General features: G+C 44.2%; 1 protein-coding gene across 2 annotated transcripts in view; it reads right to left on the minus strand.

The window, feature by feature from the left end:
* Window positions 1-20,276, minus strand: part of TMEM50B (transmembrane protein 50B) — a 38,421-nt gene extending 18,145 nt beyond the window's left edge. The window contains exon 1 of one of the 2 annotated variants that reach the window (XM_059164626.1): window positions 20,137-20,276. The gene's annotated coding sequence lies outside the window, so the exon portion shown is untranslated. Of the gene's footprint in view, window positions 1-19,552; window positions 19,693-20,136 lie in introns of those variants that run through there. The other variant, XM_059164627.1, reaches the window with a different exon arrangement.
* Between the last annotated feature and the right edge of the window lie 836 nt (window positions 20,277-21,112).

The following is a 21,112-nucleotide window of genomic DNA, read 5'->3' on the forward strand; positions in this document are numbered from 1 at the left end:
TCAGGTTAACAAAATCTGAGATAATTCATCACTAGATCTGCACTAAAAATAATGCTAAAGCAAATTCTTCAGGCTAAAGGGAAATGACACCAGATGAGTCTAAGATCTGCAGGGAGAAACGAAGAAAACCAGAAATAATCACTAGGTGGGTAAACATAAAAGACCATCTTTTCTTTTACTTAAAAGACAACTATGTAAAGCAAAAATTGTAAAACTGTATAACATGTCCACAAAGACTAATTTATTTCTAAACAGTATGTTAGTTATATTTTCAAATAATATGCTTAAATATGGATTCAGGTGAAATACCTCTAAATTTAAAGTAACGTTATCACTTAATACGTACTAATTAATATATTATAAGTACATTTAATATATTCTGAAATAAGTACAATTAACATATTCTTCATAGAAGGTCCAAACATTGGAAACACAGGCTGGGAGATGGTATTTGTAAAACAAAGGGCTTGGATCTATAATATAGAAAGAACTAAGCATTAGTAATAAGATAAAATATAGGCAATAAAAAGTGCAAAAGATGGGGCACCTGGGTGGCTCAGTGGGTTGAGGCCTCTGCCTTCGGCTCAGGTCATGATCTCAGGGTCCTGGGATCAAGCCCCACATCGAGCTCTCTGCTCAGCGGGGAGCCTGCTTCCCCTTCTCTCTCTCTGCCTGCCTCTCTGCCTATACTTGTGATCTCTCTCTGTCAAATAAACAAAATCTTTTAAAAATAAATAAAAAATTAAATTTTAAAAAAAATGCAAAAGACTTAAGCAGACTTGAAATAGGCAAAAGACTTAAAAAGACAATTTATGATCAAGAAGCACATAAAAAGGTATTCAACATGATCAGTCAACAGAGAAGTGCAAACTAATGAAATAACATCTCACATGCACTAGAACCGCAACTCAACCAACAACTCTAAATCAGGATAAGGTTGTAGAGCAAGTGGAAATCTCATAAATTTCTGGTGACAGTTTCTTATAAAGTTAAAAATAAACTTCCCTATAACCCAGCAATTCCATTCCTAGGTATTTCCCAAGGGAAGTAAAAATACATATCCACACATAAAAAAAGACTTAGAGAAGAAAGTTTTTAGCAGTTTTATTCACAATAGCCCCCAAATTAAACGATCTAAATGTTCAATAGATGGATGGATAAACAAGTTATGATCGAGGGAGCACCGGGGTGGCTCAGCTGGTTAGGCGTCTGCCTTCAGCTGAGGTCAGGATCCTGCGGCCCTGGGATCAAGCTCAGCGGAGAGACTGTTTCGCCCCCTCCCTTTGCTCCACCCTGCCCACCCGCTTGTGCTATCTCTGCTCTCTCTCAAATAAATAAGTAAAAGCTTTAAAAAAAAAAAAAAACAGAAAAGTGGGGCACATGCGTGGCTCAGTGGGTTAAAGCCTCTGCCTTCGGCTCAGGTCATGATTTCCGGGTCCTGGGATTGAGTCCCGCATCAGGCTCTCTGCTCAGCAGGGAGCCGGCTTCCCCACACCTCCTCTTTCTCTGCCTGCCTCTCTGCCTACTTGTGATCTCTGTCAAATAAATAAATAAATAAATAAATCTTAAAAAAAAAAAAAGTTACGATTGATTCATACAATGGAATACTCCTCCACAACAAAAAAGGATAAACTGATACAACCACACAGAAAAAAAAAAGTAAACCCTCAAAGATGATTTAAGTGAAAGAAGGCAGGGGTGCCTGGGCGGCTCAGTGGGTTAAAGCCTCTGCCTTCGGCTCAGGTCATGATCCCGGGGTCCTGCGATCGAGCCCCCCATCGGGCTTTCTGCTCAACGGGGAGCCTGCTTCCTCCTCTCTCTCTCTGCCTGCCTCTGCCTACTTGTGATCTCTCTCTCTGTCAAATAATAAAATCTTTAAAAAAGGAAAGAAAGAAAGAAAGAAGGCAGACACAAGAGAGTATATACTGTATAATTCCATTTAAATGCAGTTTGCTTAAGAAGAGGCAAAATTGGGGCACCTGGGTGGCTCAGTGGGTTAAAGCCTCTGCCTTCGGCTCGGGTCATGGTCCCAGGGTCCTGGGATCGAGCCCCACATCGGGCTCTCTGCTCAGCAGGGAGCCTGCCTCCTCTCTCTCTGCCTGCCTCTCTGTCTACTTGTGATCTCTGTCTGTCAAATAAATAAAGTCTTTAAAAAAAAAAAAAAAAAGAGCAAGATTTAAAATTTAAATAAATAAATAAATAAGAGGCAAAATTAGTTGACAGCCCCAGAAATCAGAATAGTGCTTCCCCTACAGGGGATAAGGACTCACTACAAGGGAATTTTGGGGGGAGAGGGACGGTGATGGAAATCTCTGTATCTTAACCGGGATAAAGGTTATACAGGTACATACATTTATCAAAAGTCACTGAAGTGTACACTTAAGACATGTGTATTTTACAGAATGTAAATTTTACCCACAAAATGTTTCTAGAAGTTTATCATCCAGATATGCTTTAGCTACACCGAAGTCCTGCACATTTTATATCATCAAAGATTAAATATTAACTGGTTAATAAAGAAGGTCACCATGAATTTAAGACAATGTCTGAAGTTAAAAGTCTTATTTCCAATTATTTCCCATATATTCATTTCCCATATATTAACCTGATTAAAAATAGTTCTAGAAGCAGAAAGTATATAGCTATTTGCATACAATGATTTCTGAAATGTCATGACCTCCTCCCTTCTGGGGCTCAGACTGGAGGGTCAGGGATGGAGTGAGGCAGAGAAACACTGGAGTAACGCAAATAATTACTATGGAGGAAATATGCAGGATGCTAACAGGGAATAAAGGGCAGAACTATTTTAAAGGGTGATCAGGGAAAAGCCTCTATCAAGAGGTAACACTTGATAAAATATTAAAATAAACTAAAATTTAAAAGCTAAGTACAGGGTGCCTGGGTGGCTCAGTGGGTTAAGCCGCTGCCTTCTGCTCAGGTCATGATCTCAGGGTCCTGGGATCGAGTCCTGCATCGGGCTCTCTGCTCAGCAGGGAGCCTGCTTCCCTCTCTCTCTCTCTCTGCCTGCCTCTCTGTCTACTGTGATCTCTCTCTGTCAAATAAATAAATAAAATCTTTAAAAAAAATAAAAATAAAAATAAATAAAAGCTAAGTACAGTCGATTAGATTAAGAAGAAACAAAAGGGAAAGAGGAGGGAGAGGGAAAATCACACACAAAGCCACTAGGTCCCTATGGTACCAGCAAGGAAGAATTAGCTGATACCACAGAGATTCAGGACATAGTTAGTGGAACAGGCTGGCTTAGAGTAAGTTTCGAGAGTCGCAGGTAAGGCCAGATCACACTGCAAATTAACCTTGACCTCATGAAGGACTTGGGTTTCACAGCGTCATAACCGGAAACCAGATGAAGAACTTTAAGGAGAAAAAGAGTCAAGGCTACCAAGAGCCCAGTCACTACGCAACACTTAGGACAGGAAAGTGAGGGGAAAGGGCTAGTCTATTAAGAATGAACCCTCTCAACTAGGAGGAATGACTTTCATGTGAGTTCTACTGTTGACATTCACTAAAAGATAAGCATATTTGATCATGACACAGTGCTGATCTAACATAAACTGGCAATACTCCTAACACTGGCTCCCTGGCTTGAAGTGGAATCAAGCACACAATACTTAATCTAAGATAACAAGTCTTGGGAGACTCAGTGAAGGCAAAGACTACTTAAGAGAAAACTTAAATGTTCAACGATAGAATAAATAGTTCAGTAAAATGGTTTAGTTAATGCAAACATTAAAAATATCTATTTTTGAAAAACATTTAACAGCACGAGTCAATGATGATGGTTAATATTAAGTGAAAAAAGTAGGTTATTAAAACTGTATGGATGGCATTATTTCCTTTTTCAAAAAAAGAACTACCAATATGCATATAAAAACACACACATAAGTAGAAACCCAGAAAAACAAACACCCAATACTTTTATATTATTATATATATGGGTGACAGGATCACGTGTTTGTTTTGCTTTTTGTCTGATTTCAAAGTTTGCAGCTCTTAGCTGCAAAATTCAAAAATTTCAAAAGTTATTATAATTAACACAATGAAATGGTGATTTTTCTTGCCTGTCGAAAAACCTCTTTGTATAATGTAATATGTTTGTAACTGCTTTTAATAAACTTCTGACTTTTTTGAGGTCAAGAAAATTATTGGTAGGGTCTCCCACAAAACTGACCCTGCTACCAAGTGAAAAAAAAAACAAAAACAAAATTAGTGAACTAACTAACAGATTACTGGTCTGACCCACAAGTCTTGTAATATATTAGATAGCAATTATTCTTTTTTTTTAAAATATTTTTATTTATTTATTTGACAGACAGAGCTCACAAGTAGGCAGAGAGGCAGGCAGAGAGAGAGGAGGAAACAGGCTTCCTGCTGAGCAGAGAGCCCGATGCGGGGCTTGATCCCACGACCCTGGGATCGTGACTTGAGCTGAAGGCAGAGGCTTTAACCCACTAAGCCACCCAGGGCGCGCCCCGATAGCAATTATTCTTATTACTAAGAGAGGCAATTTCTTTATAAAAGGAAATAGGAATCCTTTTTAGAGGTCATTTTAAGTGATTCAACCATCTCATTTCCAAAAATTCAGTTTAGAAGACCCAAGGACAACTGCAAAAGCAAGAGAAGAAAACAACGATACGCTTCAACGTACAAACACAGTCTGAGAAATTTCCGTACGCATCAAAGTCCCAAAGAACATCTAATTCAGAAATGTTCCCATTAATCAGATTTCTACACTACCATCTGTCTGGTCTGCTGTCTCTCACTGGTTATTAAATGCTATTAGTGGGGGCACCTGGGTCCCCCATCGGCCCGAGTCCCGCATCGGGCTCTCTGCTTGGCAGGGAGCCTGCTTCCCTCTCACTTTCTCTGCCTGCCTCTCTGCCTACTTGTGATCTCTGTCAAATAAATAAATAAAATCTTTTTAAAATAAATAAATAAATAAATAAATGCTATTAGTGTTCGGCAGTGAGTATATAAAAATGATTAAGGCAATCAACGTAGAGAACAGTCTGGTTAGGAACACTGTCAGAAGAACAAATATTGCATTACAATCTGGGCTGTAATACACATACATTATGAGCTACAGTGTAAAGTACTACAGCAGAAATATGAAACTGTTAAATCCCAGTACTCACTAGGAAGAGCAGAGGACAGTCTGACAGAGGAAGAGCAAACTCACCTGGGTTTTGAAGCTCGAGAGTTTGGCAGATGAAAAAGAAGGAATAAAATTCTGGGCTTGTCAGTAGGGAAGTGACAAGGTCATCTCTGTGATTTAGGAAGACGATGCTGGCAGCAACGGTGTAGAGGAGAGACTGAAGAGAAATGTTAGGCACCTGCCCTCATGCCTTTTTTTTTTTTTAAGATTTTTTTTTTAAGGTTTATTTTATTTATTTATTTGACAGAGATCACAAGTCGGCGAGAGGCAGGCAGAGAGAGAGGAGGAAGCAGGATCCCCGCAGAGCAGAGAGCCCGATGCGGGGCTCGATCCCAGGACCCTGGGATCATGACCTGAGCTGAAGGCAGCGGCTTAATCCACTGAGCCACCCAGGCGCCCCAAGATTTTATTTACTTCTGTGACAGAGAGAGAACAGGCACAAGCAGGGGGAGTGGGAGAGGGAGAAGCAGGCTCCCTGCTCAGCAGGGAGCACGATGCAGGGTCCGATCCCAGGACTCGGAGATCATGACCTGAGCCAAAGGCAGACGTTTAACAGTCTGAGCCATGCAGGCGCCCCAACTTGCCCTCATTCTAGACCAGAGGAGAATAAGGATGTACATGGAAGCCACATCAGTAAAGCCAAAGAAAGGGTTTTGTTTTGTGACTTCTTTAGATTTTTATTTATTTGAGAGAATGAGAGAGCACAAGTGAGGTGAAGGGCAGAAGGAGAAGCAAACTCGCAGGGAGCCCAATGCGGGACTCGATCCAAGGACTCTGGGATCATGACCTAAGCCAAAGGCAGACACTCAACCGACTGAGCCACCCAGGCGCCCAAAGAAAGGGTTTTTATTTGAGGAGTCCTAAAGCGGCATTATCAACAGGCAGGGGGAAGCTAAGAATGACAATGGCTGGATGCCTGGTGGATGGTGAGACCATTAGTCGAAACAGGGAAGGGAGAATCTGAGCATAGCGTATTTGGAAGGACTAAAGGACATTCAGGTGGGGCACCTGGATGGCTCAGTGGGTTAAAGCCTCTGCTTTCAGCTTGGGTCATGATCTCAGGGACCAGGCTCTCTGGTCGACAGGAAGCCTGCTTCCTCTCTCTCTGTCAAAAAAATAAATAAAATCTTAAAAAAAAAAAAAAAAAAAGGACATCCAGGTAGAAATTACCTAAGACAGATGTACAGAAACCACTGAAAGAGTGGTTTAAGACAGAAATACAGATTAGAAAGTCCCAGTACTTAATGGTAACTGAAGTCACAGGGCAGTTAAGGTATCCCCAGGACATGTGAAAGAGGACTGAGGACTGATTCAGTGTTCATCTCTGACTCCCGTCCTTTCCTCCTTGAGTTACTGTACACAGGCACTATAGCAGACTTGTAGATGCGATGGCATTTAATCAGCGCAAAACTCCCCTAGAGCATGTACTGAATATTTACAGAACACCTCCTACTAGTAAGGCATGGTGGGGAAAATAAAGATGAATAAAACAGCCCTCATCATCAGATTTATAAGCTCGCAGAGCAATCAGCTAACATTTGTTACATTAAATTACAATTTGTATCATTAAAAAATCCATTAGAAAAAAATCAGATTAACAAAATAAAAAAACAAAACATAAAACATCATTCAAGATGCTAGGTCTCGCCTCTTCCCCAACCCGTCTTCCCAGTGTTTGTGAAATAAACGTGGTTTCTGTCTGGGTCAAAAAAAAAAAAAAAAAAAATGCTAGGTCTAGGGGCGCCTGGGTGGCTCAGTGGGTTAAAGCCTCTGCCTTTGGCTCAGGTCATGATCCCAGGTCCTGGGATCGAGCCCCATGTCAGGCTCTCTGCTCAGCAGGAAGCCTGCTTCCGCCTCTCTCTCTCTGCCTGCCTCTCTGCCTACTTGTGATCTCTGTCAAATAAATAAATAAATAATCTTAAAAAAAAAAAAAAAAAAGATGCTAGGTCTACATAGCCAGAGCAGAACAAGTTGACTAAAATGAAACAAAAAATAAAACCTCGGTCTTCCCCACTCTTACTAGCACTACTAGCCCATAGTTACAGGACGCGGGCAGGTGCTTGGCTCTTTACAGACCACTCCATTCCAGCCTCAGGAAGACCCCACTTGTGGGACTACTCCCTTCAATCCTCACAACCCTCTACGGCAGTCCCTCAAATTATCTCCTACTACTGAGAAAGTTTAGAGAGTGGTTAACCCCGCTAGCAAGGAGGAAAGTCAGGACTGCCTCTGAAGTTCCTTCAGAGCTATTCCTGAAGTCTGTGCTTCTGACCATTCCAACACTACGCTGCCGCCCAGCATCAGAGTGAGTGTCACAGGATTTCCCCCATCTCGGATTTCATAAAGAGAAAGTTACTGTTCCACTACCGGCCGGGGGACCGAGAAGAACGAGATGGCCGAGGGCGGCACTGAACTGAGAGGAACCTCTGATCCTCCGGAGACAGAAGAAAGCAGTCAGACGAGGTCTGCAGTGACCGTGGTGACTGCTGCTTGTTCGGATCTTGCCGAAGGAGTCCGAAGAAGAGCTTTTCTTCTTGGTTTGCTATAAACCCAGTTTCTAGCCACTCACAGTGTGAATATTTTATAGGCCTTAAAACCCAACAGCATGAATTATTCAGAGATCTAAGTACTTCTGGAAAAGACGTTTTACGTACTTTATCTCAGGAAAGGCTTATTTGCCTTCTGACCTGTGAATTACATGTAACAAGAATAAAAGGTAGTTAGTACCACCAACTTTGGTAAAAGACTTAAATCTAAAAGCAAAGTAAAGGACATGGAACATAGATTACTCAAGAGACCTTAATTTTATAAACTATATAATCTCCCCCAGTAATATCCTTGCTAACAACTTTTAATTATTCAAAATGTGGGTTATTTGGCAAATCCTCCCCTCCGCTACTTCTCTGTGCCGTTGCTATGCAGACTGAAATAGCCAATCCCAGATCCATACATCCAATCCCTCAAGACATCCCTTGGCTGTCTCAAAGTCACCTCAAAAATCAACGTATCGGGACCCGGGGTCACGATCTCCTCCTCCAAACTGATCTCCTTCCGGGATTCACTACAACGAATGAATCATCATGCATCCAGCTTTACGAGCCGGAAACCCACGCCTCATCCCTGCTTCTTCCTTCTTCCCTCTCACATCCAATCCACCCCAGGATGCCTCCGCACTCGCTCCTCCTCCACCAGCGCCTCCAACTGCTGCAGACACGTCCACCCCCGCCCCCATCAATATCACTTCCATACTGCAGCGGGAATGACTTTCCTTTTTGTTTTTTTAAGTCACAAATTTGGTTTTTCCCTCCTGCTTGAAACTTCTAATTTCCCTCCCAGATTTATTGTTTAAGATAAAAACAGAAGTCTATAGTGCAGCGCAGTCCTTACAGTGGGCCCCAGCTTCCTCTTACATCACTCTGTCTTCTCTCCAGTCATACTGGTTTCTCTTCAGTACCGCCGACTGGCTCAGTCACCTCAGTAAACCTGCACACCTCTGTCTGATTCCTCTCCGCTCCCGGCTCACCTTGTTAACGCCGACTCACACTACAGTGCTCAGCTTGGCTATCACTTTTTCACTCAGATACCAGCTTTCCCTCCCTCACTAAATGCTTACTGACAATGTCTACTACATATCAGTACTGGACACGTAATGCACATCAATGAACAGATAAAAAGCACTGGCTGTGTGGAGCTTGGTAGGGAGAGGGGACGATAAACATAATTTTTTAAAAAGATTTTTTTTAAATATTTATTTATTTATTTATTTATTTGAGAGAGAGAGAGCACCTGGGAAAGGAGAGCTCATAGTGAGAAGCAGACTCCCACTAAGCAGGGAAGCCCGATGTGGGATTCGATCCGGGACTCCAAGATCATGATCTGAGCCGAAGGCAGTTGCTTAACCAACTGAGCCACCCAGGCGCCCCTTAAAGATTTTATTTATTTACTATTTGACAGAGAGAGGGAACACAAGCAGGGGAAGTGGAAGAGAGAGAAGCAGGCTTCCTGCTAACGCGGGGCTTGATCCCAGAACCCTGGGATCATGACCTGAACCAAAGGCAGCCACTTAACCAACTAAGCCCCCAAGTGCCCCTAAACATAATTATTTAAAGAATCACGTACCACATTAGAAAGTAATAAGTGTCATGGGGGGAAAAGAACAAGCTGGTGAGGAACACTGGGAGTATAGGCCATAGTGGGGCTGGCTGAAATGTCATACTGGTGGTCAAGGGAGGCTCCACTGAGAAGGAACCAGCTGATCGAAGACTCGAAGGTAGGGAGAGAGGTGGCCCTCTGAATATGTGTCGGAGGGAACAACAGCAGGGCAAAGGCCCAAAGGTGGTGTCTGGGTATTACCCAGTGTGGTCGAGACAGAGTGAATGAGACGGAAAAGTAGAAGCCAACAAGATCAGGGAAGTAACAGAGGCAGGGAAGGATACTCACAGAGCCCTGGCGGCCACTGTGAGAACTCGGGTTTTCACTGATTGAAAGAGAGCCCTAAGAGAGTACTGTGCAGAGTGACACACACTTAAAAGGATCCCTTAGGCTTCAGTGGAAGAACACCCTGTAAGGGCTAAGAGTGGAAAGAGAGAGACCAGTTCATAGGCTTCTGAAATATCCAAGTGAGAGATGATACTTTCATGACTTTCTAAGCCCCCTGTATTGCATTATTAATCATTATTTGATGAATATTTACCTCCCCTGTAGAGGGTAAGCTCCAAAAAGGACAGTCTGAAGTCCCTTTCACTCACTGTGGGGTTCCCCCAGAGCCTAGCACAGTGCCTGATGCACACTAGGCTAGGCGCTCAAATACCTGCTGAATGACTGACTCTATTACAGCTTTCAAAATGGGAAATGCATACGTGTCTCATTATCCTGTCATAAAATGAGAGAGTCAACCTTGTACTTAGGTTTACTGAAACTGATAATCTGGGGACGTCTGGGTGGCTCGGTCAGTGAAGTGCCCGCCTTTGGCTCACGTCATGAGCCCTGGCTCCTGGGATTAAGCCCTACACTGGGCTCTCTGCTCAGTGGAGAGCCAGCTGCTCCCTCTGCCTGCCACTCCCCCTGCTTGTGCCCTCTCTTTCTCACTGTCTCTCTCTCTCCCTGTCAAGTAAATAAATACTTAAAAAAAAAAAAAAAGGAAACTGATAACCTATAAAAGCTGGTAATCCAACACATCATCTGGGTGAAGGAAATAAGTTCTACTGTGACTGGATACTCAAACATATTATTTCCTAAAATCATCTCCCTTGCCTTCCCAAGTCCAATATTCTGCCAGAATTGTCTAAAACTCAGACTGGATCATGACACTCTTTCATAAAATTCCAACAGCTACTGAGATAAATTCTGAAAATACAGGGTACTTAAAATCTTTCCCTGACATAGCCTTCTTATCTCCTGCCATCTTGACACTATACATAAAGCCATAAAGAAACAGAAGGCGGAAGGCAGCCAACACTTGCTGAATACCTACTGTGAGGCAAGCTGCTAAATTGTATATAGCTATATTTACACTTCCTATATTTATATTTATAAATCATATATGTAATTTAGACATAAATATACTCAGATATTTCACAGACCTAATACAGATATGTATTACTATATATTATATATAATATATGGCACTATATACTAAATATCTGATATAATGATACCTTTCTATACTAGATATATGAATTTAACATATACCAATAATATTAAACATATCCACACACATACCCTTGGAATGCCCCTTCCATCTACTGTCTATAGGCAAACTTCCAATTCAACCTTCAGGACACACAGCAAATATTTCCCTCTCTAGGCGGAATTAGCATAAATGCTTTCATGAGTCTTTGTTTTGCTTTAAAAATAGTACACCACGGGACACCTGGGTGGCTCAGTGGGTTAAGCCTCTGCCTTCAGTTCGGGTCATGATTTTAGGGTTGTGGGATCGAGCCCTGCATCAGGCTCTCTGCTCAGCGGGGAGCCTGCTTCCCTCTCTCTCTCTCTTTCTCTCTCTCTGCCTGCCTCTCTGCCTACTTGTGATCTCTCCGCCAAATAAATAAATAAAATCTTAAAAAAAAAATAGTATACCACATTGCAGAGCAATTATTTTGTGTGTATGCTTAACAAATGGTATTCAAAGGATGCCTCCAATGCTCAGTGGGTTGAGCCGCTGCCTTCGGCCCAGGTCATATCCTGGGGTCCTGGCATCGAATCCCACATTGGGCTCCTTGTTCAGCGGGGAGCCTGCTTCTCTCTCTGCCTCTACCTGCCACTCCGCCTGCTTGTGCTCTCTCTCTCTCTCTGACAAATAAATGTATAAATTTAAAGTATGAAATATTTAAAATATATATATGTTAAAAAGAAAAAAACAGGGACGCCTGGGTGGCTCAGTTGGTTAAGCAGCTGCCTTCGGCTCAGGTCATGATCCCAGCGTCCTGGGATCGAGTCCCACATCGGGCTCCTTGCTCGGCGGGGAGCCTGCTTCTCCCTCTGCCTCTGCCTGCCATTCTGTCTGCCTGTGCTCGCTCTCTCCCCTCTCTCTCTCTGATAAATAAATAAAATCTTAAAAAAAAAAAAAAAGAAAAAAACAAATGGTATTCAAATAATGTTTTATAAGGGGCGGAGTGGGGGGCCTGGGTGGTTCAGTGGGTTAAAGCCTCTGCCTTCGGCTCAGGTCATGATCCCAGAGTCCTGGGATCGAGCCCAGAGTTGGGCTCTCTGCTTAGCAGGGAGCTTGCTTCCTCCTCTCTCTCTGCCTGCCTCTCTGCCTACTTGTAATCTCTATCAAATAAATAAAATCTTAAAAAAAACAAAACAAAAAAAAGAACATGAAGAGCACTGCTTCTAGTACTGGCTCTGACATTCTTTAAGTTGTGACACTGGCCCATGATACAGGTGGACTAAATCAGTGGTTCCCAAACACAGGTCGGGGGAGCAGTACCAAGCTAACCTCACAGTAACTTGGAGAGTTAAAAAATAAAAAGGTAATTGTGACACCCCTCCCACAAAGATCATAAAGTAAAGAAAAATGCCAAGTTATCTATTTTTTAAAACTTCCCAGGTTAAAAAACAAAACAACAGCAACAAAACACCAAACTTCCCATATACCACAGGAATCACTAAACCAAATTCACTCAAGGGTCCCTTCCATTACTAAGATTCTAAGCGTCACCATCTAGACTGTAATGAAGCAGTCTCCAAGAGCCAGAAACTTCAAAGGATTTCATCTATATCAAATCCATTAATCATTAATTTCAACTATATCAAAACATACAGGGACACCTGGGTGGCTCAGTTGGTTAAGCGGCTGCCTTCGGCTCAGGTCATGATCCCAGCGTCCTGGGATGGAGTCCCACATCGGGCTCCTTGCTCGGCAGGGAGCCTGCTTCTCTTTTCCCTCTGCCTCTGCCTGTGGTCGCTCTCTCCCCCTCTCTCTCTCTGATAAATAAATAAAATCTTTAAAAAAAAAAATACAATTAACAGACCAAGTGAAATGTACAAACCTTCACTAATTCTAGTTTCAAAAAAAAATTTTTTTTAAGATTTTATTTAGTTATTTGACAGAGAGAGATCACAAGTAGGCAGAGAGGCAGGCAGATAGAGAGGAGGAAGCAGGCTCCCTGCAGAGCAGAGAGCCCAATGCGGGTCTCGATCCCAGGACCCCAGGCACATGACCTGAGCTGACGGCAGAGGCTTTAACCCACTGAGCCACCCAGGTGCCCCTCGATCCCAGAACCCTAGGATCATGACCCGAGCTGAAGGTTAAGAGGCCTTAACCCACTGAGCCACCCAGGCACCCTCAAAAAAAATTTTTAAGGCAGTCTGGGCTACATGGGAAAGTCTGAATACAGGTCAGATATTAAAGACATTACACAATTATTTTCTTGGGTATGATAATGGTAGAATTATGGTTATGTAAGAGAATGATCTTGTTTTTAGAAGACAAATGCTTACATATTTAGGGGTTAAGTGTCAATGTCAACAACATATTATCACCTGGTTAAGCAAAAAAAAAAAAAAAACTAAAGCAAATAGGGCAAAACGGTAAAATGTTGAATCCACTGTTCAACTTCTCTATACACTTAAAATTTTCTGTAATAAAAAAGTTGAAAAAGAAATAAGAATTGCCCATTTCATGAATTGTGACCCAAACTCAGATGACAGCTATGTAATCCACAAGCTGCTCCCTCCATGGGACTATTCCACTCCCTCCCTGAGGCCACGTTTACCCAGGCTCTCCAGCAGAGCGCTACTGAGGCATCTTTACATCCTCTGGGATTGCTCAGAAATGCCCTCCTCCCCAGTTCAGAGTAACTGGCTCCAGGGTCACAGCTCCCAACCCACACAGATGAAAGTGAACCCTCCTCGCAAGCACTGCTGGGAAAGCAAAGGCATTGAAATGAGTTCAGAAAAGATCTAGAGAAGAATATTCTTAGGGGTTTGGGTGGCTCAGTCATTGAGCATCTGCCTCTGGCTCGGGACATGACCTCAAGGTCCTGGGATCAAGTCCTGCATCTGGCTCCCTGCTCAGGCGGAAGCCTGCTTCTCCCTCTCCCACTCCCCCTGCTTGTGTTCCCTCTCTCTCTGTAGCAGAGGGAGAGAGAAAAGCAGGCTCCCCACCCAGCAGGGAGCCCGACTCAGAGCTTGATTCAAGGACTCTGGGATCCTGAGCTGAGCTGAAGGCAGACGCTTAACCAACTGAGCCACCCAGGTGCCCCAGAAAGTGAGAATTAATAATAGCTCTGTTCAGCATGTGTGATCACTCCACACCAAAAAGAAAGTTCATATACATATGATCGCTTTGTCGCAAACACTCTGCTCCTGGCAACACCGCTACGACTCTTCAGTCCAGAAAACCTACCACTGCTTTAGGCAGAGACAGCAGATTGCACATCAGCATCTCACTTTTCTCCCTCCTGACACTTCACTAAAGCTACAATAAAAGGGAGGTTGTTTTTTTTTTTTAAAGATATTATTTATTTATTTGACAGACAGAGATCACAAGTAGGCAGAGAGGCAGGCAGAGGGAGAGGAGGAAGCAAGCTCCCCACTGAGCAGAGAGCCCAATGCAGGGCTCGATCCCAGGACCCCAGGCACATGATCTGAGCTGACGGCAGAGGCTTTAACCCACTGAGCCACCCAGGTGCCCCTACAATAAAGGGAGTTGTTTTTTTTTTTTTTAAAGTCGTAGACTCCTAATGATATGGAGAATAAAAGAGGAGACAATAGCAATGAAATTCTGAAAGCTGGAGGGCAGATGGGCAGTGGTGACTAAGCACAGCCAAGAAAGCTGAGTTCCCAAGCCAGCAGTAGGGAGAGCTCAAAAACCTGGGGGAAACAGTAGAAAGTGAGATCCCGGGGCAACTGGGTGACTCAGTCGGTGAAGCGATTAAACCTCTGCCTCTTGATTTCCGCTCAAGATCATGTCACAGGATTATGAAACCGAGCAAGAAGTTGGGCTCCATGCTGGGCGTGGAGCCTGCTTAACATTCTCTCTATGCCCCTCCCCTCCACTCTCAAAAAAATAAAAAATAAAAAATACTGGAAGGAGATAACAATGGAGCAACAACTTCAAAATTCTGAAGGCAAATTAGTTTCAACTGAAATTCTATTACCAGAAAAAGTATCCATGAAGCATGAGTACAGGATCAAAACATATTCAGGAAGGCAAGAACTCCAAAAATATAACCCTTCATGTCAAGAAGCTACTAGAGTTTGAGCACCACTAGAGAGAACAAATCAATAAAAGAGAATGCAGGACACGAACTTCCAATTATAAAATAAATAAGCTGGGAAACGACAAGTACAGCACAGGGAATGGAGTTGAGGATATATTGGATGGTGACAGACGGTGGCTACACTTACTGCGGCGAGCACGGAGTAACACACAGAATTGTCAGACCACTGCATCGTGCACCTGAAACTAATGTAACCTTGTATGTCATACTCCAATAATAAAAATATTTTTTAAAAGGGAGAGAATCGGGGATACAGGAAAGATCTGACATAGGAGGACGAAAGAGAATCCAGCTGTGCCCCAGACGAGGAGGATAACCAGGCCAGATTGAAGTAGTGTAACTCGAGACAGACACGGCCCAGCTGCTGTACCAGCTCTTTAACCCGATGACTGAATGCCCCGAAACCTGGCCCAGATTCCTATCTGTGCTCAGCCGGGCTTGGCTTGATCTTGATCATATGGTGCTACTGTTCCTGCTCTCCTTCCAAGCCCGGCCGCTGCACCAGCAGAGGACACTCACTTCCTTCACAGAAAGGTTCTGCTTTGACCTACCCTGGTAACTGCGGGCAGGCCACGTGAGCTCAAAAAGCAGAAAATAAAGAGCAGCTCACTCTCTCATTTCTGCTGTCCTTCCAGTACAGACAGACCTAGGAGATAGTATCGATTCGGTTACAGACCGTAGCAATAAGGAGAATATCCTCGCAAAATGAGTCAAATGAATTTTTGTGTTTCCTAAGTGCTTATGAAAGCCGTGCTTACACAGTACTGTGATCTTTTAAGGGTGCAATAGCACTACATCTAAGAAAACACTGTACATACTTTCATTTAAAACTACTTCATTGTTGGGGCGCCTGGGTGGCTCAGTGGGTTAAGCCTCTGCCTTCGGCTCAGGTCATGATCTCAGGGTCCTGGGATCGAGTCCCGCATCGGGCTCTCTGCTCAGCAGGGAGCCTGCTTCCCTCTCTCTCTCTCTCTGCCTGCCTCTCTACCTGCTGTGATCTCTCTCTCTGTCAAATAAATAAATAAAATCTTTTAAAAAAAAAAAAAAAAAAACTACTTCATTGCTAAAAGTGGGAAGCATCATCTGAATTTTCAGCAAGTCATACAGATCACAATAACAAATATAGCAATAAACAAGTCTGAAATACCGCACGAATTACCAAAATGTGATACAGAGACACGAAGTGAGCAAATGCTGTTGGAAAAATGGTGCCAACAGGCTTCCTCCACACAGGGCTGCCACAAACCTTCACTTCACTAAAACATAAGTAAATAAATAAGGCGGTATCTGTGAGGCACAATAAAATAAGGTGTGCCTGTGTGTGATCCATACTAGAGCCTTCCAGAAGCCCTCACTGTGGTGAACCCCACTTCCTAAGACTCATTCATAACCCTATTACTAGCTTCCTCAGAAAGGCTGAACAGGGAAACAGACAGGGAAGCTGAAGCCATTCTATTCTGTTTATCTTCTCCTGGAAACCTTCATCTAATAGTGACAATAACGGGCTTTCTTACCTGGTCAGGTCTGGGCTTACAATTATGAAACAAAATTTGAACCTCAAATTTAGAAAGCTCCAGTATTTTCTAATAAGCATGTTTGGAATTCATCTGCACTCTGGGGGAAATAATTAATAATTAATTAATTATATTAACTATAACTAATAACTAATTATTAACTTAATGAAAACCCCACTGTTAATATAGTTTATAGTCCTGTAAGGTTTGAGCTTAACTGGAGAAATTAATAAGGTGTTACGATTTTTCTAGCCTGGTAGAAAAGAGTAATCCCAAAGACATGATGATTTTGTGGCTGTGTGGAACATTAACCAATTATATCTCGGCAATTTTATTCAGACATTCCTTTCCTTGTGGACTACATATATTCCTTAAATTCTCTGAAAACCAGCTTGTCGTGGCACTCTCTGTAACAGTTAAATAAAACTTTGAAACATGCTCATTATCTATTTGCGTGAAATTTTTTTTTATTTTATTTATTTATTTTTTTAATATTTTATTTATTCATTGGACAGACAGAGATCACAAGTAGGCAGAGAAGCAGGCAGAGAGAGGAGGAAGCAGGCTCCCTGCTGAGCAGAGAGCCCGATGCGGGGCTCGATCCCAGGACCCTGGGATCATGACCTGAGCCGAAGGCAGAGGCTTAACCCACTGAGCCACCCAGGTGCCCCTATTTGCGTGAGATTTTTAACACTATTCATTCAAAATCAAATATATTGTTTAGGACGGGTATGTGTGTATGTGTCTGCTGTGTGTAGTGTAAGGGTCAATATATATGTGTATGTGTATGTGTATGTTTGTGTATATATGTGGAAAGTTTATTTTAAAAAGCAAGAAAAAGACTAACAGATCAGAATAGAGGCTACCTCTGGAAGAAAGATGCACATGTTTTATTTCTTAATCTGATGATAGATACAATGATCTCAGCAATCACATTCTTTAAACACATAACATTCTTTAAACACATATATATCACATATGTATATATAAAAATCACATATTATCATATATATACGGATATATATGTGTGTGTGTGTGTGTGTATGTATACACACACACACACACGTTTGTATGTTCTACACACTTTTTTTTTGCCCTGGGATACATTTCACAATAAAAGAAACATTTTTTTTTAAAAAGAGAACAAGAATTTGTTATGACTGGATATTTAAGGTGCTTACCACAGGACAAAGTACACAAAATATGTCTGTTCACAAATCTCTTCCTGAAGGCCTTCTCTATTTATTCCTGCCAAGCCAATCAAAGGAATGAATATAACCTTAAAAGTCAACACCACTAAGTGGAAACAAGGTTTAAAAATTCGCCATTTTGGGGGCACCTGGGTGGCTCAGTGGGTTAAGCCTCTGCCTTCGGCTCAGGTCATGATCCCAGGGTCCTGGGATCAAGCCCCGAATCGGGCTCTCTGCTCAGCAGGGAGCCTGCTTCCTCCTCTCTCTCTGCCTGCCTCTCTGCCTACTTGTGATCTTTGTCTGTCAAATAAATAAATAAAATCTTTTAAAAAATAAAAATAAAATAAAATAAAAAATAAAATAAAAATTCACCATTTTTTAACCAGGTCCTCAAAATTTTCTTGATCCAGTCTCTAAATATAAAAGGACACTCAGATTCTAAGAAATGCACTTAAAACCAACAAATTTAGCTACCACCTTTAAATCATAAAATCTTTTAAATTATAAAAACGATTCCTTGTGGAAAGGGCACTCATTATACTGAAGTACAATAATCTATTTAAATTTAATCTACCTGAAACTTATCCTACAAGGGCAAAAGGAATTTCTTGCAACAAGGCTTTTAACAGCTAAAATCCAGAAACATCCAAAATGTCCATCAGTACAAAGCCAATAAAATATGTTAGAGTACATCTGAACAATGGCATAGTACAAAGCATTTTAAAAATGAGGTAGGTCCACACATACATATACGGATATGTGTCCTGGTATTACTATAAGTCACTTGCCCTACAGTTACAGGACGATCTCTTCCTAGGGAATGGAACTGAATATATAAAGAATGAAAAGTGAACAACAATTCCCACTTTTTCCTTGATACACTTTTGTGCTGTTTGAACTTTTCACTTGATATTCTTCTGTAATGTTAAAAAAAATTTTTTTTACAATCTAGATATGTCACTGTTATCACTTAAAAGTAGCAATAAGGATAAACGAATCAGAGAAATGCTCTACCTTGGACTCCATAAGCGAATTCATTAAAGACCGGCCAGTTAAGGCTGCCGTAAGGCTAGTGGGCAGAGGATGGGGGTGGGGGCGTGTCTCCGGAAGAGGAAAACGACATCCTCCCGCGGCTCTCAGTAAACCTGCTTTTCCTGCAGCATCAGTACTCAAGATAACTTTTGATTTTCATTTTAAGATCGAAGAGTCTGGCAACACTATTATCGGTTTAAAAAAATAAAAATGTAACGTGTGCTCTACGTTTGAAACCTCAGCGGATCTGAGACACGAGGGGCCAGATAAGGGACTAAAGATTGATGGGGAAAAGAAGTGTGAGGGCCACATGGGTGGCTCAGTGGGTTAAAGCCTCTGCCTTCGGCTCAGGTCATGATCCCGGGGTCCTGGGATCGAGCCCCCGATCCGGCTCTTTGCTCAGCGGGGAGCCTGCTCCCCCCACCCCGCCTCTGGTTGCCTCTCTACCTACTTGTGATCTCTGCCTGTCAAATAAATAAATATTTAAAAAAGAAAAGAAAAGAAGTGTGACAAGCCTAGGAGTAAGAGTCCCGGGAATTAAGAAAAGGGATTCACGGTACAGGTAGACGAAGAGTTTGAGGGAAGAGGTGGGACACTCCGAGAAGAGAAATTGTCTTCGAGAGGCATCACGGCGATTACACAAATACTCCAATCAGAGGCTTGACTCCCGCCCCCCACACACACACACACAGACACACACATACACACGCACACACGCACACGTTCACCGGGCACTAACAGCAAAGGGATGGAGCACAGTCGATCTCATCACTGCTATGGCTTTAAAAAGGTCCTATCTGTGATGAAGCACCTTCCAGTGATTAACTCGGAACCCAATTCAGTGGTTAGAACCCGGAATGGTTTCCCCCAGCTCAACTACCCCTGCCACAGTGGCAAGTCTCTGCTGCCGCTTACCTAAAAGGGCACTCCACACTTCAGGATGAATTGCCGAAAGAATGCCGAGCCGCCAGCATTTCCTCCTCCCACCTCTGTACCTGCCTCACCCGAGGCCAGAGTCGGGAAAGTCCACGGACCCGGACAATATTCCCAGCAATGGTTCGGAGCAAACGAGAGGGGCGACGAAGGACGAGTCGTCCCCAGACTCCCCGTGCGAGCCGTCCACCGCCTCTGTCCCCTGCCCGCGGCCCTGGGCGGCCGAGAGGCTCGAGATGGGAACCTTCCGGACCTCCCAGACCCGCAAAGGACGGCCAGGTACCGCGGCGGTGCGGCCCGCACGGGTCGAGAGCGGATCCCCGGGCGTCACGGCCCCCGTCGGCTCGAGGCGACGCGGGCTGGGCCGGGGCGAGCGGCGGAGGTCTCGGGTCCGCAGGCTGCCCCCGCGCTCCGCGGGCCCGCTCCGGCGGGCGGCGCCGGGCGCGGGAGAGGCCGGGCTGGGCGCCGCCGCACCGCGCAGGCCGGGCCGGCCGGGGGCGCCTCTCCACGCGCGGACGGCGGGCGCGAGCCCCCCGCGCGCCGCGAGACCGACCGACCGCACTCACCTGGCCTCCCCGACACCCACGCCGACCCCGAGCGCGCGCGAAGAGGAGGTGGCGGCTGCGCCGGGTCCCGGCCGGCGTCCTCGGCTCCGCCTCAGTCCCCGGGAGCCGGGAGCGGACGGCGGGCGCTAGGCTGGGGGCGCCGGCGGGGCGCGGCGCCGTGCGCACCGCAGCGACCAATCGGCACGCTGCAAGTGGCCGAGGGGGCGGGGCGGGGCGCCAGGGGCGGGGCGGGGCGCCAGGGGGCGGGGCGGGGCGAGGGTACCGCGACTCTGCGGCTCCGGGAGCTGTGGGCTGACTCTGCGCCTTGGGGCTCGCGGCCGCGTAGACCTGAGCCGTAGTGCTGTCTTCCAGACGGCGTGGGGGCTCGGTTCCCACCGCTGCGTTTCTGCTAGCGGACTTCGAGTGAAGCATCCGTGACATCACGAGCGCGGGGAGCCCAAGACCCACAGGGCACGGACTCTGCCATAGGCCCCGCGGTGCCGCACGTGCTCCCGAAAAGGGCATCTCGGGAAGTGAAGGTCTGTAGGGATGCCCTATCCTAATCCCCACCACTCAGAAATGGAAGCCTGGAAAAGTGAAGTTTTTCACCCAAGGCTGCCAACTAGTACTGTTGGCAACTAGTACGAGGTAACCAGCACGGTACAACCCGTCTTCTAATTCTGCCTGATGCTTTTCCAGGGACCCACCCAGACTTTTGGCTTCCTTATAGTTAGGTCTCTTGCAACTGTCTCCTTTCTTTTTTCTTTCTTCCTCCTCCTCCTCCTCTTCCTCCTCCTTCTTCTTCTTTTGTTTTTGTTTTTTTTTTTTTTTTAATTTAAATTCAATTAGCCAACGCCAACTGCCTCCTCTGAAGACACTACATCTTGTGGGACCTGGCTAGTTCTTTCCGTAGAGCATGTGACTATTGGAGTCGTGAGTTCAAACCCCACCTTGGGTGTGGAACTTAATAAGCAAATAAATAAATAAAAATAAACAC

The sequence above is a fragment of the Mustela lutreola genome, chromosome 2 (genome assembly GCF_030435805.1).
Source record: "Mustela lutreola isolate mMusLut2 chromosome 2, mMusLut2.pri, whole genome shotgun sequence".
Lineage (NCBI taxonomy): Eukaryota > Metazoa > Chordata > Mammalia > Carnivora > Mustelidae > Mustela > Mustela lutreola.